The 23039-nt window shown below is 40.1% G+C and overlaps 1 pseudogene; it reads left to right on the forward strand.

Annotated features, from left to right (window-relative positions):
- Positions 1–271: 271 nt before the first annotated feature.
- LOC147460266 (uncharacterized) lies at positions 272–19088 on the forward strand (annotated as a pseudogene).
- Positions 19089–23039: the final 3951 nt, after the last annotated feature.

A 23039-nucleotide genomic window follows, 5' to 3' on the forward strand; every position in this document is an offset into this window, starting at 1 on the left:
ATGAAGCTTAAAAGACCTTAGGGTTAGCTTCATTAAACATCTCCAATGGTTAGTGTTAAAAGTACTTTGACCTTAGGCAAGCTAGGGTTGAGCTTGAGGAGGGAACCCGACCTAAGCTTGAGGTGCTTGTCGTGCTTGATGACCAAGGTGCTTGAGGTTCTTGTCGTGATTGATGACTAAGGTGCTTGAGGTGCTTGTCATGCTTGATGGCTAAGGTGCTTGAGGTGCTTGTCATGCTTGATGAGGAAGGTGCTTGAGAAGCTTCCCATGCATGGGGGGTAAGGTGCTTGAGTGAAAAATAGAGGGAATCTTTGACTTAACCTCCCACTCACCCAAAGGGGACCCCCTTTCGCAAGGGGCACATGAACACATGTCAGGCTCTCCCTATTCTTAGCCACATGGTGTGATTGAATCCTATTGGATGGGCTAAAGAGGGGTCCAACGATATTCTAGTACCAATCAACAAATATCTAGATATTTTCAGGCTCTGTCTCTCAAAGGGGTAAGGAGGACACGTCTAGAGACTACCCATGTGCTTGAAATGCATGGTGCATATGATTGGCTAGGGGGAGAGGGGTCCAATAAGCCTGAAGCTTGATAAAAAAGGGGGGCTTGCCCAAAGCAAGCAAGGGGTATGCTTGGGGGTATACACCTCTCACACACTCACTTTTTTAGTACATTCTCACTTCGTGAAAGTAGAGGAACTCCACCTCCTTCTCCAAGCTTGTTGAGAAGTTGCATACCTACACCAACACTCTTGGCTATGGAATGCAAATCCAACCAAGAGCCATGCTTCAATGATTAAGCTTTCCATCTTCTCCACCTTCATTACTATGCTATTATGTATGCTAGCAAGAAGAGTGATGATGAGTGAGGAACTATTTTTTTCTCCTATGGAATCATGTTTCTTCTTCCTCTTCCCTACCCTCATTCCCCACTAGATCTCTCCACCTTCGAAGGTGTTTGAGGCCCTGGGACTGAGGCTTGGGATAGTTAATTCTTTCTACAAAGTTTATGGTATGCTCATGATGCATGAATCTTTCCATCTTCAATGCATCACGTAGGTCATAAGGAACACAAAGATTGTATTGTACCAAGTATCTCTTGGTGGGAGAAACTATAATACAAATACCTATTGGAGGGGGGACCGGTGCTGCATAAATCCAATCCTCAAATGTTGTCATGTTCTCTAAACTCTCTCTCTCTCTTGCAAAAGTATTGTTCATGCCAAGATAAATAATTACCATGTTTATGTTTCTACCATCAATTAAGTTCACCCGCTATGCTCACAAAGTAATCTCACAAAAGTGCTTTATCTAATTTCCTAATTCCGCTACTCTCAAAGTTCATAGGCCATTCCATTAGAATGCACATTGCTATTGCAAGAATCACTCTCCAAAAAGAAAAAACAGGACTAGATATTGTGCAGTTGAACAGGCCTTTATTGCTGCTCAAAGAAAAGGTGGTAACAACAATGTAGACACTTTTCATGGTTCTTTTACGAGTGGTAAATCACATGTTCCTAATGCTTCTTGTGGGAGCAATTCATCTGGGAATTCTAGTGAAAAGGGAAAAAGGAAGATACGTTGCCATTATTATAAAGCTAATGATCACTTGATCAAGCAGTGTCCTAAGTTGAAGGCCAAAGAGGCTAAGAAGAAAGAGGTTGGTTCCACTACAAATGTTGGTTCCACTACAAATACAGCTATTGTTGAGTCTTCTATGAAAGGAGATTTTGATGCTGATGTTGATGCAGAATAGGCTTTTAGTGCAAAGTGCACTTATGATTTTTTTGTCCATGATGCATGTTTGTCAGTTTACTGCAGATTCTCATGTGTGGTACTATGATAGTCGTGCTACAAATCACATTATCTCTCATCATGACTTCTTTACCTCTCTCAATGATATCCCTCATGGGATTTTAATCACTTGTGCCAACAATGCCTCTTATCCGGTCAAGGGAGTTGGAAAGATTGTGCTTAATGCTGCAAATGGCAGTTCTTTCACACTTGTTGATGCATTGTATGTACGTGGGATCAAGAAGAATCTTTTGTCTGTATCTGCACTTGCTAGATTTGGTCTTGTAGTCAAATTTGTGGATGACAGATGTACATTACATGATCTCATTTTTGGTGATTAAATTGTTGCATCTCGCATTTTATGTCGTGGCTTGTATAAGCTCACTCTGTATTACAAGTATGGGAAAAATCTTGCAAATGTTGTTGTGGATTCGAAGGCTATTTTAGATGGAAAACTTTGGCATGCATGTTCTGGGCATTTGAATTTTGCTAGTTTGCTGCATTTGCAAAAAATTGATATGGTTGCTTCTTTGCCACCTCTTGAAGCACCTGTCAAACATGTTTGTGAAGGCTGTATTTTGGGTAAGATTCAATGTTCAAAGTTTCCAAAGGATGGTTCACTTAGGGCCACATGCAGGTTGCAGCTTGTGCATAGTGATTTTTGTGGGCCCATGCAAACTCTGCCCTTGGGCAGTTACCTTTACTTCATGATTTTCATTGATGATTACTCCAGGCATGCATGGGTGTATCTGCTTAAGACAAAGTTCAAAGTGTTTTTGTGCTTCAAGAAATTTTTGACTATGGTTGAAAATGTGTCGAAATATACTATGGGCACCCTCCGTTCCAATCAAGGGGGGGGGGGGGGGGGAAGGGGTTGGGTGGGAGTTACATGTTTCATGAATTTAATGCATTTTTGGTGAGTCATGGGATGTAATAGAAATGGCCTATGAACTTTGAGAATAGAGGAATTAAGAGAATCAGAGTGAGAATTTTTGTGAGATTACTTTGAAAACATGGAGGGTGAACTTAATTGATGGTAGCAACATAAACATAGTACTTAATTAACTTGGCATGAACATTAATTTTGCAAGAGAGAGAGAGAGAGAGAGAGAGAGAGAGAGAGAGAGAGTGAGAAGGTATTAGAGAACATGACAATAGTTGAGGACCGGATTTACTTGGAGTCGGTCCCCCCTCCAAAAGGAGTTTGTATTATAGATTCTCCCATCAACAGAGACTTGTTATAATACAATCTTTGTGTTCCTTGTGACCTTGGTGATGCTATGAAGATGGAAAGCTTCATGCATCACAAGCTTAATATAAACTTTGAAAAAAGAATTAACTATCCTAAGCCTCAGTCCCAAGGCCTCAAACACCTTCGAAGGTGGAGAGAGCTAGCGGGGAATGAAGGTAGGGAAGAGGAAGAAGAATCATCCATAGGAGAAAGAAATAGTTCCTCACTTATCAACACTCTTCTTGCTTAGCATAGCATAATATCATAGTAATGAAGATGAAGAAGATGGCAAGCTTAAGCATTGAAGCAGGGCTCTTGGTTGGATTTGCATTCCATAGCCAAGAGTGTTGGTGTAAGCTCTCCACTTCTCAACAAGCTTGGAGAAGAAGATAGATCTCTTGGATTTTGCACTCCACACAATGAGAGAATGTGTGTGTGTGTGTGTGTGTGTGTGGGAGAGTATACCCCCCCTCTCATGCTTGGTCCTCCTCCTCTCTCTCTCTCTCTCTCTCTCTCTCTCTCTCTCTTTTGTATTATTTTATTATTTCATTTGGAAATGTGTCCTCTTATTCCTCTTTGAGAGAAAGAACTTAATTATTTATTTTTATGTATCTAAATTCTCAATGGACCCCTTTAAAACCTATCCAATAGCATTCAAACACATCATGAGGGCCACACGTGGAGGATCATTTGAACATGTCTTTTATGCTTATTAAGTCATTTGGTTGAATTGAATACTTCAAGGACTTAGTCAATTAAGCATGGAAACCTTGATGCCTCTTCAGAGTTATCTTTGAATTGAATACTTCAAGAAATTTAGTCATTTAAGCATGTGAGAAACACCTCAAGCTTTTGGGTAAGGTTCCCACTAACACTTAGCAAACCAACAAGCACCTCATGCTTGGGTAGGATTCCCACCTCAAGGTCAGCCCTAGCTTGCCTAAGGTGAAAGAACTTTTGAACACTGACTTTTGGAGGTCTTTAATGAAGCTAATCCTACGGTCTTTAAGCTCCATTAGGTAGCATTGATCTTTAACATACCATCTCTCATTTGGACCCCTTTTTGACTTGGCCCCGTGTTGAGACAGATCCATAAGCACATGTCTGTATTCTAACCCTTATTCCCGTTTATTCTCCCACATTAAATGATCAATTTAATATCATTTGCGTTGGTTAGATATTAGATTTTATGACATTACCTCTCTCTTGAAATCATAGTCATCCTTGACTATGAGGTAGAAGAGATACAGTCTTAGTCATTAGTCTACATTTCTTAGTGGGTAGAGGATCCCTTTTCACCCTGCGAAATCATTCCAGAATGGATGACTAGTCCATTTGGTGCTTGGAAGACGTAGCTGCCGCAAGCATGTCTGCTATTTAGTCCATATCATACTCCCAAAGTAGAGTGACAAATTCTACTTGGTGTTTGAGTGATGTCGTCATCACAAACATGATTCTAAGCATGCATAATATTTAAATTTGTGCATAAAAGAGGATTAGTCTTATAAGACAAAAACATTGTTCGTTAAGAAAACATTTAAATTTGATTACTCTAGTGCAACATTATAAGCATTGACAAGGTTCATACTATCCTTAAGCTGTATTCCTTGCATCCATCTAGCATCTTCAAATGGATAATTTTTGAACTTAATAAGATACCATCGGACAATCTTACCATGCCGTAGCACCTTTTCTTCATGCCAAAGGATAGCTTCAGGTTGTAGCACCTCTTCTTGGTCTTTGATTTCTGGAGGGTCTTCAATAATTGGTTCTATCTTTTGTAGGGCTTAAGTAGGCTCACATGAAAAGAATTTTGTATGAGCCAATGGTTGGGCAACTTGAGTTGATAAGCCATGTCATTGATTGGCTTCAAGATTTGAAAAGGACCGTAGTATATTTCTGCTAATTTAGCATAATACTTTTGATGGCCCATAGGATTTTTGCCCGTTGTTTGCCTCAATCAAGCCTTTGGAAACTTAAGTAAGACCTAATCAGTTTCTTTGAATGTTAAGGACCTTTTGTGCTTATCAACAGCAGCTTTTTGCCTTTGTTGAGAGATGGATATAGCCTCCTTAACCTTTTGAAAAGATTCTTGTAGGTCGTGGCTATACTCATCAGCAGTGAAGATCTTCCCATGTACTTTAAGTAGCAAGGGACTTTTAGGTCTTCCCTCTATGATCTCAAAAGGTGCTTTTCCTGTAGTAGTATGGAAAGTATTATTGTACGCATACTCTAGAAGGGGTAAGTACTTCTCCCATTGTGTTTGTTGATCTACTTATGTAACATAAGTCTTTAGTAGATCGAGTATCGTAAGATTGGCTATCTCACTTTGGCCATCCGTTTGTGGGTGATAGGCCGAAGAGAAATTCAATCTTGTACCTAGATTTTCAAAGAGACCTTTCCAAAAATTACTGGTCATTCTAGGATCTCTATCTGACATGATGGATGTTGGTAATCCATGGTGTTTGAAAATATGAGATATGAAGATGGTTGCCATGTGGTGTGCCTTAATAGTCTTTTTGACAGGAATAAAGTGTGCTTGCTTGCTAAACCTATCGACTATTGTCCATATCCCGTATTCCCATGGATAGATTTGGATAATCCAAAGATAAAATCCATGAATATACTCTCCGATGGTGAATTAGGGATGGGCAATGGCTGGAGTAATCGAGGTTACTTCCCTCTATCATATTTAGTCTTTTGGCATACCACACATTTTGAAACATACTCTTGTATGTCCACTTTCATGGTAGGCCAATAGAAATACGTCTCTACTCCTCAAAGAGTAGGTTGAATGCCTCTATGCCCCGCATAGGGAGGAGCATGGGATTCATACATGACTTTCTCACGAAGGGAGTGGGTAACACATAGCCTATTTCCATGGAGAAGATAACCATCCTGCAAGGTGAATGGTTCCTCTTTCTTCCCCAAAGCAAGGGCTGACACTATGTCTTTAAATTCAAGGTCAATAGCATACTCATCTATCATACAAGATAGATCATTGTGAGTTGCTATAGACACAACATTAACTTTTGGTCGTCATGATAGTGCATCGGCCACTTGATTGTGCTTACTAGCAATGTGAGCAATATGGAAATTAAATTGGGAAAGAAAATTTTTCCACCTCATTTGTTTGTCAAAAAGCTTTGTTTGCGTCATGAAGTACTTGAGACTTTGATGGTCTATTTGTAAAATGAACGGAGTCCCCAATAAATAGTGCTTCCATGTGTCTAGGGCATGTAGAATAGCTAAAAGCTCTTTCTCATAAATGCCCACAACTTGTTCATCCGTATTGAGCCTTCGGCTCTCATATGCTATGGCATGCCCTTCTTGAAGCAAGACTGCTCCAAGGCAATCACCACAAGCATCACATTGGACCTCAAATGGATTTGAGAGATCCGAAAGCATGAGGGCTGGTTGAGAGGTAAGATTCTCTTTGAGCTTGTCAAAATCTTTTTTCTAATACTTAACGTAAATGGGGTATAGATTTTGTTGGGCCAATACAGCCACCTGCTTATAGAACCCAAGCTCAATATATTATTGTAGCTACGAACTATTTGACCAAGTGGGCCGAGGCTAAAGCAACATAAAAGAATGATGCAAAAACCACTGCTACATTCTTATATGAGTATGTATTCACGAGATATGGATTGCCAATAGATTTTTTCAGTGATCGGGGAACTCATTTCCTCAATGAGATAATCGAGTATTTGCTTAATGAGTTTATGGTCATCCATAACAAGTCAGCTCCCTATCAGCCACAAGCAAACGTACAAGCTGAGCATACGAATAAAATTCTTAGCTCGATGCTGACTAAAGTTGTTAGTTCAGGAAGGACAGACTAGGAAATGAATCTCCATTCTGCTCTATGGGCTTATCGAGTTTCATTCAAAACAGCTTTAAATGCTACACCCTTTAACCGTGTTTACGGTCTTGACGCCATACTTCCAATGTAATTTCTATTGCCGACATTAAGGGTGGCACAGAATCTCGAATGGAGTGGACATGAAATGTCACAAAGACTTGAAGATTTGGAAAAGCGAGATGAGCAAAGGCTAACTGCTGTAGCTCACATCTATGCAAAAAAGCGGAAACAAAAATAGTTTTTTGATTCCCACTTAATCACAAAAATCTTCAAGAAAGGGGACTTAGTTTTAGTCTATTCCCTTAATCAACATATTCCCAAGTTTAAGAAAAAGGAAAACGGACCGTTTATTATTGAAGATGTATTTACAAGTGGAGCAGTAAAATTGTCCACCCTAGATGGTGAACCAATGGCTAATTGGATTAGTGGATGTCGGTTAAAGAAATAAAATTTTCTGCTAACCAATGAATTGCTGGGAGGAATGCATGCAGCCAAGCAAAGAAAGATTAAACGACAACATGTTATTGATGAAGCCCAGGAGGAAGCTCGGCTTCGGGTACTCAAACGAAAAGCTGCTCTCAAGAATCAACAGATACTGATTCCCATCAACACTCTAGAAATAGATGACCGACAATGGGAATTACCTAAAGATGCAGTTTCAATAGATGATGACTCGTTAGACGGAATGGACCCGCGCATCAAAGTACAACTCAACAATCATAGCACCAATGCTTTGGTCGACACAGGAGCTAAAGTAAATGCAGTCAGTTATTCCATGTACAAGAAGGCAACAAGTCAAGCATTGACAACAGCAATAGCGACAATCAAAGGATGCAACAATAACCCAACCCCAACACTGGGAGTAGACGTGATAGTACATGGATGTTCATGTCCTCATCAGTTTGTATGCTTACCAGATGAACGTATGAATGAGACGATGATTCTTGGAATTCCTTGGATGCGAACATACAAAGCAGTACCAGATTGGGATAGAAATCAGCTAAAGCTATCACCTAAAGGCGGGCAACTCATTGTTTCAATTGCACCAAGCAAGGAGGAATGAAAAAGAAGCAATCAACAGACCAAACCATGAAGTAGTCAATCTTCTCCATCCCCTCGACAAGCAAATGCTAGAAGTAGCATGCAAGGAGTTAGGGAAATTTGGGTACCAAAAGCACAGCTTAAGGATAAACCGATTCAGATTTGGGTGCCTAAAATTTCACCGACAAAACAAAGAAAGGTTCCAATGGTTAAAACACAGAGATGAGTATCTTTGAGAGCAAGGAACCTAACATGAAATTGGTTTGGAAGAAAAAGGAGCACTTATCTTCTCCACAAACCATAAAACCAATCAAGTAATGGCGAGTAAAGTCTCAAAAGACTCCATCACACCATACAGCACCAAGCAGACCAAGCTACCAATGGCGAGAAAAAGCTCAACAACAGTCAGAAGTGCTATCAACAACTCAAGCAATCAGTGTGCTGAAGCATACTGATGTTACAATCAAACAGAGAGCACACACGCTACAAGATTTTCTCTTTGGAAGAAATCTGTAGCAAATCTTGGCGTCAGAAACCCTTGAGTTAATTACTCAAGACCCAGCTCTTGCACATCATAATGGTTTAACGTACATTGATCTTCAAAGCATGGTAGAGCCAACCACGGCTATGCATAGACATGATTGTTCAACCCATGCACACAGTCGTCCCGAAGTACGCCATCTAGGAGGGGTGGAAGGGCACTAAGTACTAAGTAATTAAGAGCAATGTTTGAAGAGGGAGGAAAAAGTTCGATGTTAACGTGTGATTTTTTGCAAAATTACCTAATAATGCCCTTATAAGTCATCATCAAGAAAAAAATCATTGATAATATCTTCCTATGAGTGTAAATAGTGTATATATTATCAGAAAATCATCAAACAATAGTCCTTTTTGGGTTATTTCCATCATTTTTATTGATAATAAGGCTTGAAAATAGAAAAATCCAACAAAAAACAATAAAGTTGTGTTTTTCAATGGATTTTCTTAATTATTGGATTTTTACTTTACTTTTTTAGAGCATTTTGCTATTTTCTTTGATTTTTTCAAATAAACGGGTCAAAAATTAAAATTAAAAATAAATAGCAGGCAAGCTCTGATGCAAAAATGGAAGACATGGTGGTGATAAAAAGGACAAGGCAGACAAACAGAAATATTTTCAATGAAATCAGAAGATGGAAGCGGAAGCCTAAATTAGGCGGCCAGGCCTACGTTTGCAAAATTCTTGCAGAATGACCTACACGAATCCGATCAGAGAAAATTTTCAGTTTAACATAGATTTCCCATTGTTTGAGGATAGATCAAACGGTCACCCACCTGACCGAACACGTAGCTGGACACCACATTTGTACTCTATTAATTGTCCGAGCTAGTGTAGTGATACTCTATGTAAATCCTAATCCTAGAGTAACATGTCAATTCCCTGAGTTGTAATGATGTCATGATAATTGTAAAGGTCCGTGTGAGCCGGCCACTAGCCATTTAGAATGCCCTAAGTATAAAGGTCAATAACTTTAATGTGAAAGAAAGGCACCAATGTTAGCGGGTCGCTACGACGGACGTCTGCATAGCTTTCTGGCACTAACATAATGTACATACTTAGGGAAAGTGACTCGGATGGGGCACGGAGACTCTATGAGATCGTCAATCTCACAAAGTGAACCTTAACAAGCAAACACAACAACTCTACAAGCAAACCAACACTCAATGATCAGGGAAATCTGTCTATGTCCTTTCTCACAGCTCTAGGTCATCACGCCGTTTCGGCACTCGAACGGACTCGAAATGCAACAAAACTTTAGGAGGAGGTCTAGGACACCTAGGGCACTATCCTAGCAAGTCTGGTCGCAATCCGACAAGGTACCAAAATCACAATCCATCATAAAAAGGTCCTGAAAACTGCAACAAAACTATCCAGAACTGTCGTCCTATGCTCTAAGAACACTCTCCTATGGTCAAAACGACTAAAAACAGCAATTTAAGCACTCAAATCTGCAATTATAGCTCACGATGCATCGTCGCAGACCACAACAAAACTGACAATGCTTACACTTAATTTAAAGAGCAAAGAAAGAGGAACACAATGCAAGTTTCAGATTTGAAAACGGATTACCAAATCATTAGCAAAGTTGATTACAAGTTTGGAGTAGCTCGTAGCTTGAGCGTACGTTTTTTGAGCTCCCTTCTTCTTCTAAAAATAAGCCTTTCTTTCACATTAAAGTTATTGACCTTTATACCTAGGGCATTGTAAATGGCCATTGGGCGGCTCACACGGACCTTTACAATTATCATGACATCATTACAACTCAGGGAATTGACCTATTACTTTAGAATTAGACTTTACATAGAGTATCACTACACTAACTCGGACAATTAATAGAGTACAAATGTGGTGTCTCGCTGCATGTTCGTCCAGGTGGGTGCCCGTTTGATCTGTCCTCAAACATTCTCCCCTTCCTAATTTGTGTCGTCCCTTGACACGACCTTGTGCAGTCTTGTCATAGGGTTGTCTTCAAGGTTGAACTTCATCTTGGGAAGTGCTTTGTCATTGATGACGCTCCCCCCTTCCTTGAGTGATTCATAACTGTCGTGTTGTTGATACCTGATTTGAGCGTGATTGTTGAGGCAACATTTCTTCTTGTTGCGCATTCTCCTCTTTGTTGCCAGTCTTGGCCGCCGGGAAGATGGATGTTGATGTGTCTGAGCTTGTAGAATTGAACCTCTTTGGGGCGTGGACTTTAAGATGGATTTGCTTTCAAGGTCCACTAGAATTTGAGTTGTCTGTAATAGGTCACCAATGTTGAAGCATTGTGTGAGCTACTTTTGATTGTTGTGGATCACTCTCTCACGGAATTTATCATTGCTTGTTGTTGTAGGCCATTCTTTGACTTGCCATTGTTTGATGGAGATTTGTTGTCGACCTTGGAGATAAAAGATTCTCTTGATAAGCATATGCAAATCTGCAATTTTTACTCCAAGTCATTGTCGATCGATTTGGGTAGACATTTCCTTATTGTTGATGTGGAAGAAATATATACAAGAAGTCGAGGATGAGGGTTTCTAGATTAGGGTCTTAAAACCTCGATGACTAAAGGGAAAAAAACCCGGTGGGAAAAAAGTGCATATGGTATACGCTCTTATTATTGGAGTTGAGCATTTGGACTTGAAGTACCTGTCATGCAAGGTGAGTGCTTCGGAGAAACAAAGGAAGAGTGCCTAATGCAAGTGCCAATTATGGGACACTCTATATGCATATGAAAATTTGTCAAACAAAAGCATGTACTGTAAGAGATGGAGTTAATGGGTGCTTCAAGTAACAAATGTAGCACATATGACATCAAAGGACGTCTCAATAGCTTCCACGTTTCCAAGAAGGGTTTTTGATGTAGAAGCTTGTCCACTCATTCCTCACTGGCTAAGTGCGTGAGTGTCTTTTGGACCTCCTCCTTCACTTACCACTATACTACAATGACTTCGACTCTTATGCTCACCTATACCAGCATGAGCGACACAACATAATTATACTCAACTCTTCCAGCTTGAGCAGTACCTAGAATAGCTAAGACGCTTAGATCACATCGAATATTACATGAAGGTTTGGGACTAACGCCTCGCTCATTTAGTGGCTTAGCTGCCCGACTCTGACTTTTATGCCATGTGTTTTTAATGGCGACTTGGACTTACCTGTTCAAGGCCAGAAACCCACTTCCATAAATTCTGGAAATTTAGGCCTCTTCCATTGCGTTGGTCTTTGGATGCCACCATTTTGTCGAGTAGGTTGGCATATTTGGGCGGCTTTTGACTTGCTTGTCATATGTTCACACTGCTTTGTGGAACAAGTCCTTCAACTATGATAGGGCTTGATGTAGCCTTTGTGTTAATTTCCATGAGAAGCGAATGAATCTATGTGTGGATTCTTTGTGATTGAATTTCCTTTAGCGATTTTGGAACCCATCTTGTTTTTTGTTCATGTGTGATCGTCTTTTGCATTCGCTCCTTTTGCTCGATGACTTGATGGACACTAGGCTTCCGTAGCCAAATCTGATGATTTCCTTATAGAAGCCTTGCTTTTGTAATTGATGACAAGGTATCCATCTGGAGATTGTAGCACCCTTAATGGTGACTTGTTGTTGGCTCTGCCTATTGATTGTGTGCCTTTGGGTGGAGCCTTGTGGTGCTTCTTGATTGAGCATCATTTTTCTAGGTTGAGCTACAATTTTTGGTAACCATATTTGAATGTTACCTTCATAAAATCCTTGTGCTTTGAGTAGCTTAATTGAAATCATCCGCTGATTCTCCTGTTTGTGTTGGGTAGCTTCGTGGAAGTCTGACTTTGGAACCCAAACTTGTCGCATTTTTTGCTTGGAAGGTCTTTTCTTCTGCCTTTTGTAGTTTTTCTTTCTCCTATTTGAGTTGTTTGTCTTGCATTTATAGTGCATCTTGTTCTGTGTAGAACACGTTGGTTGAGGTGGGTAGGTCCCGGCTGTTACTTTCAGCTTTTTGGCCCAAATATAAGCGTTTCCTTGGAAGTAGCCCTGAGCAATGATTGACTCATTTGATGCTACCCACCCTATCACCTTTTGTTGATGTTGAACTTGTGCTTCATGTATCCAAACTAGGTCTTTGAATTTGATGTGCTCTTTGGATACCAACACTTGGTTGACATTATTTGGCTTCTTCCTAATGCTTTGATGTCATGGAAACTTTGGTTGATAGACTTTTTGTCTCAGTTTCCATTGCATTCTCGATGGTTTGGCTCTTGATGTAGAGGCTTCGCGAGAAGTTTGATGGAAGCTCATTGAAGGTAAAGTCGTCTTGCGAGGTTGATATACTTCAGTGTTTACCTTTGCTTTACCTTTTTCTGTGATGGTTGGTTGCTCCTTTTTGGCATTGACTTGAGGTGATTTTGGGATTTTTGATGGTGTAAGTTGTTGAATATTTATGCAGTAAATAAATTTTGCTACTACCTTCTTGCCAAACAGTTTGTTTTCTATGTGGGTTGTATCTAGTAAATAAACCTTGTTCCATGGGAAGAATTATTCGATGGTTATTAATTCTTCTTGAGTATGTACAGTTGTGGTGAGACCCGGTAAAAGATATGTCATGGCAAATCATTTGTCTCGCATACCCAATGGTGAAGCCCCTACTGGAATTGATGATGAATTGCCCAATACTTCCCTGTTCCTAGTCGGGACCGTGTCTTAATGGAGTGAGAAGATTGTGAAATTTTTAGTTAATGGTTTTTCATCCAAAGAGCTTCGTAAGGATATAGCTCGAAAACTGTTAAAGGAATTTGAATCTTATTCTCTAATTGCAGGAACTCTCTACAAGGTAGGGAAGGAAAATATTCTTAGACGTTGTGCTCGTGAGGATGAGTATTTATACATACTGCAAGAAGCCCAGATGGGTATAAATGGAGGACATTTTTCAGGGGAACTAACTTCTAAAAAGGTGTTGCAATCAGGCTATTGGTGGCCTACCTTATTCAAAGATGCATCACTTTTTGCAAAAGGATGTGATGAATGCCAACTTTACAAGATCACACAACAAAAGAATAAGATGCCCTTATATCCTATTAAAGTGACTCAATCATTTGAAAATGGGGTTTAGACTTTGTAAGCCCAATTAGTCCGGCAGCTCGTAACACTCAATCTCGATATATTATTGTTTCCACTGACTATGTGACAAACTGGATGAAAGCCAAGACAAGTCAACTGCTAAGTTTCTCTTTAAAAACATTATTACACAATTCGGTTGTCCCTTTCAGATTGTGAGAGACAATGGTACTCATTTTATAAATGGAGTGATAAAGGAACTTGCGACAAACTTCATGATAGCCCACCATAAGTCTACACCTTATTATCCACAAGCAAATGGACAAGTTGAGAGCACTAACAAGAAATTAATTTCTATCTTGACCAAAATAGTGGAAGCTCATCACACAGATTGGGATTTGAATCTGACATCAGCTCTATGGCCTTATCGTATTGTTTACAAAGTGGCTATTAATTGTATACCATTCAAAATGGTATATGGCCAAGAAGCAATTATGCCATGGGAGTTTGTAATTCCTAGTTTGCAGGTAGCTACACAAGAAGATTGGGATGGTGACCCTTTAGTTGAGCGTTTATATATCCTTGAGAGGTTAGATGAAGAAAGACAATTGGCTATGGAAAAATGCACTTATGGAGAAAGGTAGGAGAAATAAATGGTTTGACCATCATTTAAAGAACAAGGATATCAAGGTTGGGGATAAAGTCCTTATGTATGGAGTGTGTAACAAGAAGAAAAAAATCAAATATACGGGAAAAGAACCATATAGAGTATGCAAAATCACCCCACAAGGTAGCATTTGTGTGGAAACTCTTGATGGAGTTGAAACGATTGGATTCCTCAATGGGAGTAAATTTAAAAGATACTATGATCCTTTAAGCCAAGAGGAGCTATGTGCCATCCACTAAAAAAAAGCAGCCAAGGCACAAGCAGAATTGAAAAAGATACAAGCTCAAGCTGAGGCTAAGGAGCAACAACAACGTATTAGACGCCAACGAGAGGCCAACCTTGGAGTTACACATGCATTTCAAGTTGAAACAGAGGATGATTGGTTGGGCTCTAACACACCTCTACGATACCCTATTGAGTTAAATAGCACCTATGGAAAAGTGCTATATAACGCCTTATTGGACACATGTGCTAAATATAATCTGCTATCATATGGAGTGTGGTTTTAGTTAGGAAAGAAATCTCTATCTGAGAGTACCATCCAAGTCAAGGGTATCAACAAGAAAAAAACCATTGGTTTTGGAACATGGCACACTTCTGTCATTTATGACAACGGGTTCGTAGCTCAAGACTTTTTGGTCATGCATGTTGGAACTATGGAAGACAATATAAACCTAGGATGCAAGTGGATGTTAGCGACCAAATGTATTATTGATTGGGGAACTGGGAGTGTCACAACATAGAAACCTCTTAGCTCTGCCACTCAAGTGAGAGTCCCTGAGATATCACCTCCTCACCCAAAACATTGCATGTCCAAGAGGTTGAACCATCTGTACCTATAGCCCAACTCTTTAGAGCTTCAACTCTAGTAGCTAAAAAAAATCATGAGACACACAAGACTCATTGTAATATAACAAAGAAAACATACAAATGGGTCCCTAAAGCCTTTTTAGTGACCATGTTTTACGGTAAAAAACAGAAGCCTTGTAAGAGATGCCCCACTCACTCCAAGAAATGTAAGAAAGCATTGCATTAGATTCCTAAACGACTATTGGAAGCCCAAGGCTACTGTAAAGGGAATGATCAGATATGGGTGCTTAAACGTAAATTTTGTTTTTACATGTCACCTATAGACCCATGTGAGTCAAATCCTATAACACTAAAGCCGATTGAAGACCACTGGAAGGGAAAGATCACAGAATACTATACACCTAATCCGGAGCTAGTTTGGGTACCCAAGTGAGAACGACATGTATCACTCGCTCAAACATAGAAAAATAAAAATGAAGCTTCTTGCTCTTTATGTAGTTCTTCTACAAAAACACAAGCTTCTTCACAACTTCCACCTACCACCAAAATTGTACAGAAAAACAAGGAAAGAATAGCACCTCCCATTTTAAATCCATCATCTAAAACAACGTTTCAAGTAAAATCATGGGAGAGTACCTTACCACCCTTGCAGCTAGATAAAACGCCTAGGGTGATGTAAAACTATTGGTCAAAGAATTCACCCGTTACAACTTGGAACAATTGGTTTCAAAAGGTGCCGACATCGTTCCAAAAGGTATGATCTACCCAAGGAAGGGGGGAGTGTTTGCTGACATGCATCATTCACTTGCTCCCCTCTTAACCTTCCTCCTTGACCTCTCAATCTCCCAATCTTAGGGAATGTATATATATAGCCATATACTCAAGAAAACAAAAATAAAAAAGTAAAAGAGCAAGAGTCACCAAACAAAAATCTTGAAACCTACAAATTCTAGTACACGACCTTTTGACACGACCCTTATAATATTTACACACTAACCAAAATCTATCTGTGTGTACAGATATGGCTAGTACACTAGAGTCATCCACTCCTACCTTGGGTGAGAGGCACCCTCTTTACTTTTCCAAGTGTTTCACATAGTCTACCTAGTGCGCTTGCCTATGAATGGGATTTGGTAGATACACTAACGTGCGAGAAGAATTTTGAGAAATTAGAATGGCTGATATGTCTCTTGACCACAACTGATCCCTACTTAGTAGAGAATGTCTCTCTGATTGCACAAGCTTACCCTTTTGACCAAGATGACTATACATGCCTAGTGACATTCTTAGTGAACATATGTGCATCTAATGATGAGGAAGATTTGCATGATTACACGGATGGCATGTATGGTCTCACAGATGATGACTTTATGTTTCTCGATGATAACGAGGATATGGGTTTAGACATAGGGATACCCGCCCATCTATTCAATATTCTGTTCCCTTACCCTCGGGGGGGTGCAAATAATTAGGTTAGGGTTCTTTATGTTTTTTTGATTATGTTAAATAAAGTTGGTGCCTCTCCTAGAGGTATTCCTTGTGTTTTTTAGTGTGTACAGGAACACATTACGATGTTGGGAATTAGAACTTCATGCAATCTTTGTCTAGTTCATTCTTTGAATCGAGCACGATTATCAACACGAACAGGTGTTTCTTGTCCATTATCATTGCCTCTTTTCTTTTTTAGCATCCATGTTCGTCTGCTTCAACTGTGATTGGTAGCACAATATTTAGCACATTTGCTTAGTATTAAACATTAGATTCAATATAATTTTATGTCATAGTCCCTTGTCTAGGTGTATGAATCAAGAAGTCTGACTAAGCTAGTTTGACCAAAGTAGACATTAGAGATCTTCTCTTAATACCATGGGAAATGCCTTCCTAATTATCAATGGTTCCTTTAGGTTCTTAATCCGATACTATGAAGCATTGTGTGCAATGTACTAGTGCTTTCTAGTGGGCTTAATCCCTCTTGACCTTTAGTTTAAGTATTATAAAGGGAGTTTACTATTGTGATGAGCCTGGGGAGGGTAACAATGTCAATATGACCCCCCAAAGTTACAAAATTGAAATATTGTGGAAAACAAACAAACAAAAAAAACAAAAGTGCCAAAAATCTAAAATCTAAAGCCGGAAGAGGAATCACAGCTTGATTTGGTACTTCACTCACATGTATTTCCTATGGTACTAGAGCCCTAGAGCTTCCCAGTGTGGGTGCTTTTTGTTGAAAAGCAAAAAGTCCAAGGTATACAAAATAAGCACACGTGTCAAAAATTGAATCAATGTGGAAAACACTTTGGAGGGTCAAACAAGGGAATAATTCAGGCGATGATTTCATATGCAATTCCTTTTATCGTAACTTAACTAGAAGATCTTCTAGGCATGGCCTCTAGTTAGCCCTCGGACATGAAATACTTTGCTCTTGCGATTAAACAGCTTAATTGACCAGAGAGAATTGAGAAGCTTATCCATGGTATTAATAGTTGACCTTCTAATGCCTCTCAATTGTTAAATTTGTGACCCTAGACTTATTTACTTTTTAACCTTTACAAAGTGCTTATACGTTTGCTTATATTACAGTTTAATGTTTACTGCTGAAAAAATGTATAATATTGTGTTACCGAATCAATTTGTGTGCCTATTCACTGCATATGCTTTTTAATTATATATGGTCTATGCAAATGCAATTACTATGCCATTTTTGGTTGATTTTGCAGTGTTTAAAGAAAGCTAAAGACTACAAACTCAGATGCTCTTCCACCTCGATGAACATGCTTCACTTCACTAGCTTCTGAGGACGGAATCTACATCAGAAAGGGGGACATGTTAATCACTTATGGACACCCTATCACCTTTGCCGAACGCCTTATCAATTATTTGAGTCACGGACCGAGCTTGTCGGTCCTATAGGTATGTAGGTGATTGCTGATAAAAGACGCACCACTTATCCCAATTTTACATGATTTTTGCTATGATCGGCCACTGTGGATGCCCATGTGTGAATGGGTGAGATTCATATAAAAGGTCCATTTTGACCTAAAATCCTTATTCTTTGAGGTGCATGCATGCTAAAGGAGTTCTCTTGCTCTACCTCTACCTTCTTCTCCATTGTGTGCTCACGGGTGTGTGTGTGTGTGTCTGTCTGCTTGTGAGAGAGAGAGAGAGAGAGAGAGAGAGAGAGAGAGAGAGAGGGAGAGAGAGAGAGAGAGAGCATTGCGGCGGCATTGGCAACAACAAGCCGGTTGAGTGCAGTGACGGTGGCTCCCTCTTCTTTGCGGCGGGGGAGAGAGAGAGAGAGTCAAAAGTGCCATAAACAGTTCAAGGTAAAAACCCTAAAACAGATCTATGGATTGACTTTTGGTTGACCTAAAAAAGTCCAAATCACACAAAAATCATATAGCAAAGATCAATGGATCAAAGGGAAGCTGTGTGCCAAGGTTTAGTATCTTTTGAGAAATAGGTACATGGATCACGATCCATGTTCCTCTATCATAGATTGATACCAAACTTGCACCATAGCTAGAGGACATCGTGCAAGGAGTCTAGTGGTCTTTTGAAAACAGAAGTTGGATATCAAAAACCAAGTCAAAAGCCAGAATTGTCAAGCATACTGACAAAGTGTAGAACTGACCTAATTTTCAATCTAGAGGTCCATTTGCAAAAAATTCTGGTGCCATAGGACCTACTAGTCATGTTGATTCTGATGGTACCAGTAAAATTCAATTTGGGCTCCAAACATGGATCACAATCTGTTAGCATATACACGTGGTAGTGATGTGTGTGAACACACTAGGACCGTCGGGGCATTTTTTCCCTCTTTAGGAGGTTTTATCATTCCCCCGTGCATTGTATATACGCCCATCACTCTAGGGCTATCTATCTTTCCATTGCACACTAAGTAACACACTCTCCATTGTGTGCCTTGAGCTTCCTTCGTCTTCTCCAAGCTGTGTGTATCTCTTTGCTACCCTAATTCCAATAATTGGTTTCAGAGCAGATTGCATCCTCTCGGGCTTAGTCGCCAGCTGCTCCAGCACACGCCTGCTCACTTTCTCCGATTACAGTGAGGTTTGGCAAGCGTTCTGAGATCGACAAATACTACGGGGAAGCTCGTAGAGCTTAGTCTGCTCAGATTTTTTATTCGGGCTCATTTTGGCCTCCGTTTCCACTACAGGCAGGTCTGCACAGGCAATTTTGTCATTTTGTGCAGAATTTCTGTCAGTGCCGTTTTCTGCATAACAGGTGCCTTACAGTCTTCTATGATTTGTGCTATATAGCATGTGTTGTTTCTGCTCGTTTCTCCTATTTTTGGGCAGTTTTCACATCAGGTGCAGCATTTACCATGGCTGCCAACAACAACACAGATGTGTTCAAGATGTTTGTTGTTGAGGACAGGTTGGATGGGGACAATTACCCTATGTGGGCTTATATGATGCAACACGTTCTTGTGTCAAAGGGCATCTGGAATATTGTGCAGGGCATTGATGTACGTCATGGTTCTGAGGATGTAGGCGATGTTGAGGATGTTGCAGGTCTTGCTGCAAGGATTACTGCTATTAGAGTTGTTTTGCCTACGGCATAACAAGCTCATTGGGATGTAAAGGATGCGCAGGCTCATGAATTGATTGCGTTGTCAGTGAAGCGCACCATTGTTCCTCACATCCGTTCAGCAAAACATGCTTGGGATATTTTGGCTGGTCTTTATGCAAGTCACAATGAGGCTAAAATTGCTTTGCTACATAAAGAGTTGGAGTCGAAGATTATGCATGAGGAAGATGATATGGACAGTTTCCTTGCTAGTGTCAAGGATATCAATGAGCAACTTATTTCTGCAGGTGAAGTCATTTCAGACAATTCCCTTGTGCAGACTGTTCTTGATGCCTTACCAGATTCTTACCAGACTTTTGCTAGTACTTGGAGACTTATGACCCAAGGAAATCCAAAAGTTGTCAAGTTTGATGCATTATGCACATTGCTGTTGCAAGAGTCACTTTCCAGAAAAAACAGGACTAGACAGCGTGCAGTTGAATAGGCTTTTATTGCTTCTCAAAGAAAGGGTGGTAACAACAATGCAGCCAATTCTTATGGTTCTGCTGCGAGTGGCAAAACTTATGTTCCCAATGCTTCTGCTGGCAACACTTCGTCTGGTAATTCTGGTGATAAGGTCAAAAAGAAGATGCGTTGCCATTATTGTAAAGCTAATGATCACTTGATCACGTCGTGTCCTAAGTTGAAGGCCAAAGAGGCTAAGAAGAAAGAGGGTGGTTCCATTGCAAATGCTGGTTCCACAACAAATGCAGCCATTATTGAGTCTTCTATGAAAGGAGACTGTGATGCTGATGTTGATGCAGAATGGGCTTTTAGCGCAGAGTGCACTTACAATCCTGTTGTCCATGATGCATGCTTGTCAGTTGCTGCAGATTCACATGTGTAGTATTTCGATAGTGGTGCTACAAAGCACATTACCTCACATCGTGAATTGTTCACCTCTCTCGAGTCTGTCCCTCATGGGAATTCAGTCACTTGTGCAAGCAATGCCTCTTATCCGATTCAGGGAGTTGGAAAGGTTGTGCTTACTACTGCAAATGGCAGTTCCTTCACACTTGTTGATGCACTTTATGTACCTGGGATCAAGAAGAATCTCTTGTCTGTATCCGCACTTGCTAGACTTGGACTTGTAGTCAAATTTGTGGATGACAGATGTATAGTTCATAATCTCAGTTTTGGTGATGAAATTGTTACATCAGGCCTTTTGTGTGACTGGCTATATAAGCTCACTTTGTATGAAAAGTTTGGACAAAATTTTGCAAATGCTGTTGTAGATTCAAGGGCTATTTCAGATGCAAAACTTTGGCATGCACGTTTTGGTCATCTGAATTTTTCCTGTTTGCTGCGTTTGCAGAAATCTAATATGGTTGCTTCTTTGCCGCCTCTTGAAGCACATGTCAAACATGTTTGTGAAGGCTGTATTTTGGGTAAGATGCAGTGTTCTAAGTTTCCAAAAGATGGTTCAGTTAGGGCCACATGCAGGTTTCAGCTTGTGCATAGTGATGTTTGTGGGCCCATGCAAACTCCGTCCTTGGGCAATTACCTGTACTTCGTGACTTTCATTGATGATTACTCCAGGCATGTATGGGTATTTACGCTTAAAGCGAAGTCCGAAGTTTTTATGTGCTTCAAACAATTTTTGGCTATGGCTGAAAATGTCTCAAAATGTACTATGGGCACCCTCAGTTCAGATCGAGGGGGGGAGTATATTTCTCATGAATTTAATGCATTTCTGGCTAGTCGTGGGATAAAACACCAATGTACAATGCCTTATACACCTCAACAAAATGGTATTGCTGAGAGGAAAAACAGGTCACTGACGGAAATGGCACGATGTATGGTCAAAAGTCAAGCTTTGCCACATTCTTTTTGGCTTGAGGCCATCATGTGTGCCACTTATGTACTTAACAGGTGTCCTACGAAAGCTTTGCAGTCTATTACTCAATATGAAGCATGGCATGATAGAAAGCCTTCTATTGAGCACATGCGTGTTTTTGGATGTTTGGCATATACTTTGGTGCCACAAACTCAGCGTAGAAAATTGGATGATAAGTCTGTCAAATGTATTTTTGTTGGTTATAGTGCTGAAAGCAAAGGTTACAGATTATATCATCCGCAAAAAAAGCGTATTCTGGTTTCACCGGATGTAGTGTTTGTGGAAGATTCTGTGCAGCCCTTGCTGTCATGTACTAGAGACAGTAATGTAAGCTCACAGGACATTTATGACACTTTGTTGCCTCTTTTCAGTGGTGGAAATACGAATGTAATTTCCAATGAGGCAAATGTACAGCCTATGGGGGTTTCTGAAAATGTTACAGATCAGCCTATTACTGATGCAGATGTACACGATGTACTTGATGAGGAAAGGGTTGAAAATAAGCAGGCTAGAGGTATGGCAAAATGGCTGGTGCACACTTTGCATGACAGTAAATTGGATGCACCTTTGTCTAGTCGTACTCGTTTAGGCTCTTGCCATGCATCTTATGCATCAGATTGTTATGCGTTGGCTGTGTCTAGCTTAAATGATGTTGAGGAACCTCAGTCTTTTAACGAAGCACAAAATTCAGAAAATTGGTTGCCATGCAATCAGAATATGATGCACCTATAGAAAATGACACATGGACTTTATGTGATTTGCCTCCTGGCAAAAAGGCCATTGGTACGAAGTGGGTTTACAATTTGAAACGCAAGCTGGATGGTGAGATCAATCGCCATAAGGCTCGATTTGTTGCAAAGGGTTATGCATAGCAAAAAGGCATAGATTATGAAGAGACTTTTGCTCCCACTTGTCGTAGGAAAACTGTGCGTTTTCTATGTGCATTGGAAGCTCATTTTGGTTGGGATGTACATCAATCAGACATTTTTACTGCTTTCTTGAATGGTGACATATTTGAGGAAGTTTATGTAACGCAACCTTGCGGTTTTGTCATAAAAGGACAAGAGGACAAAGTGTGAAGATGTAAGAAGGCTTTGTATGGGTTGAAGCAATCTCCTCGTGCTTGGTATGAGAAAGCTGACACTCATTTGGTCAAACGAGGCTTTTGTAACAGTCCAACAGAAAGCACATTGTATGTAAAGCATGAGGGTGGTGTACTTCTCATTGTGGTTCTTTATGTAGATGATTTTTTGATCACTGGACCAAATGACAGACATATTGATGAATTGAAGGCTGATTTGAATGCCACTTTCAAGATGAAAGATTTGGGGTTGTTGCATCATTACTTGGGTATACAGTTTAAGCAGTGTGATGGTGGTATTGCCTTGTGTCAAAAAAGTTACATAGAGACATTGCTATGTAAGTTTGGACTTGAGGATTGCAAACCTATTGCCACTCCCATGGAAACAGGTTTGAAGTTGAGTCTACATGATGTTGACGATCCTGCTGATGTCACTCTTTATCAAAATGTTTTTGGCTGCCTCATTTATGTATGCAACACGAGGCCAAATATTCAGTTTGCAGTCTCACAGGTCAGCAGATTTATGCATAGCCCAGGGTCCAAGCATTGGCAGGCTGTCAAGAGGATTT

Source organism: Adiantum capillus-veneris, chromosome 4, assembly GCF_014529385.1.
Source record: "Adiantum capillus-veneris isolate H3 chromosome 4, ASM1452938v2, whole genome shotgun sequence".
NCBI lineage: Eukaryota > Viridiplantae > Streptophyta > Polypodiopsida > Polypodiales > Pteridaceae > Adiantum > Adiantum capillus-veneris.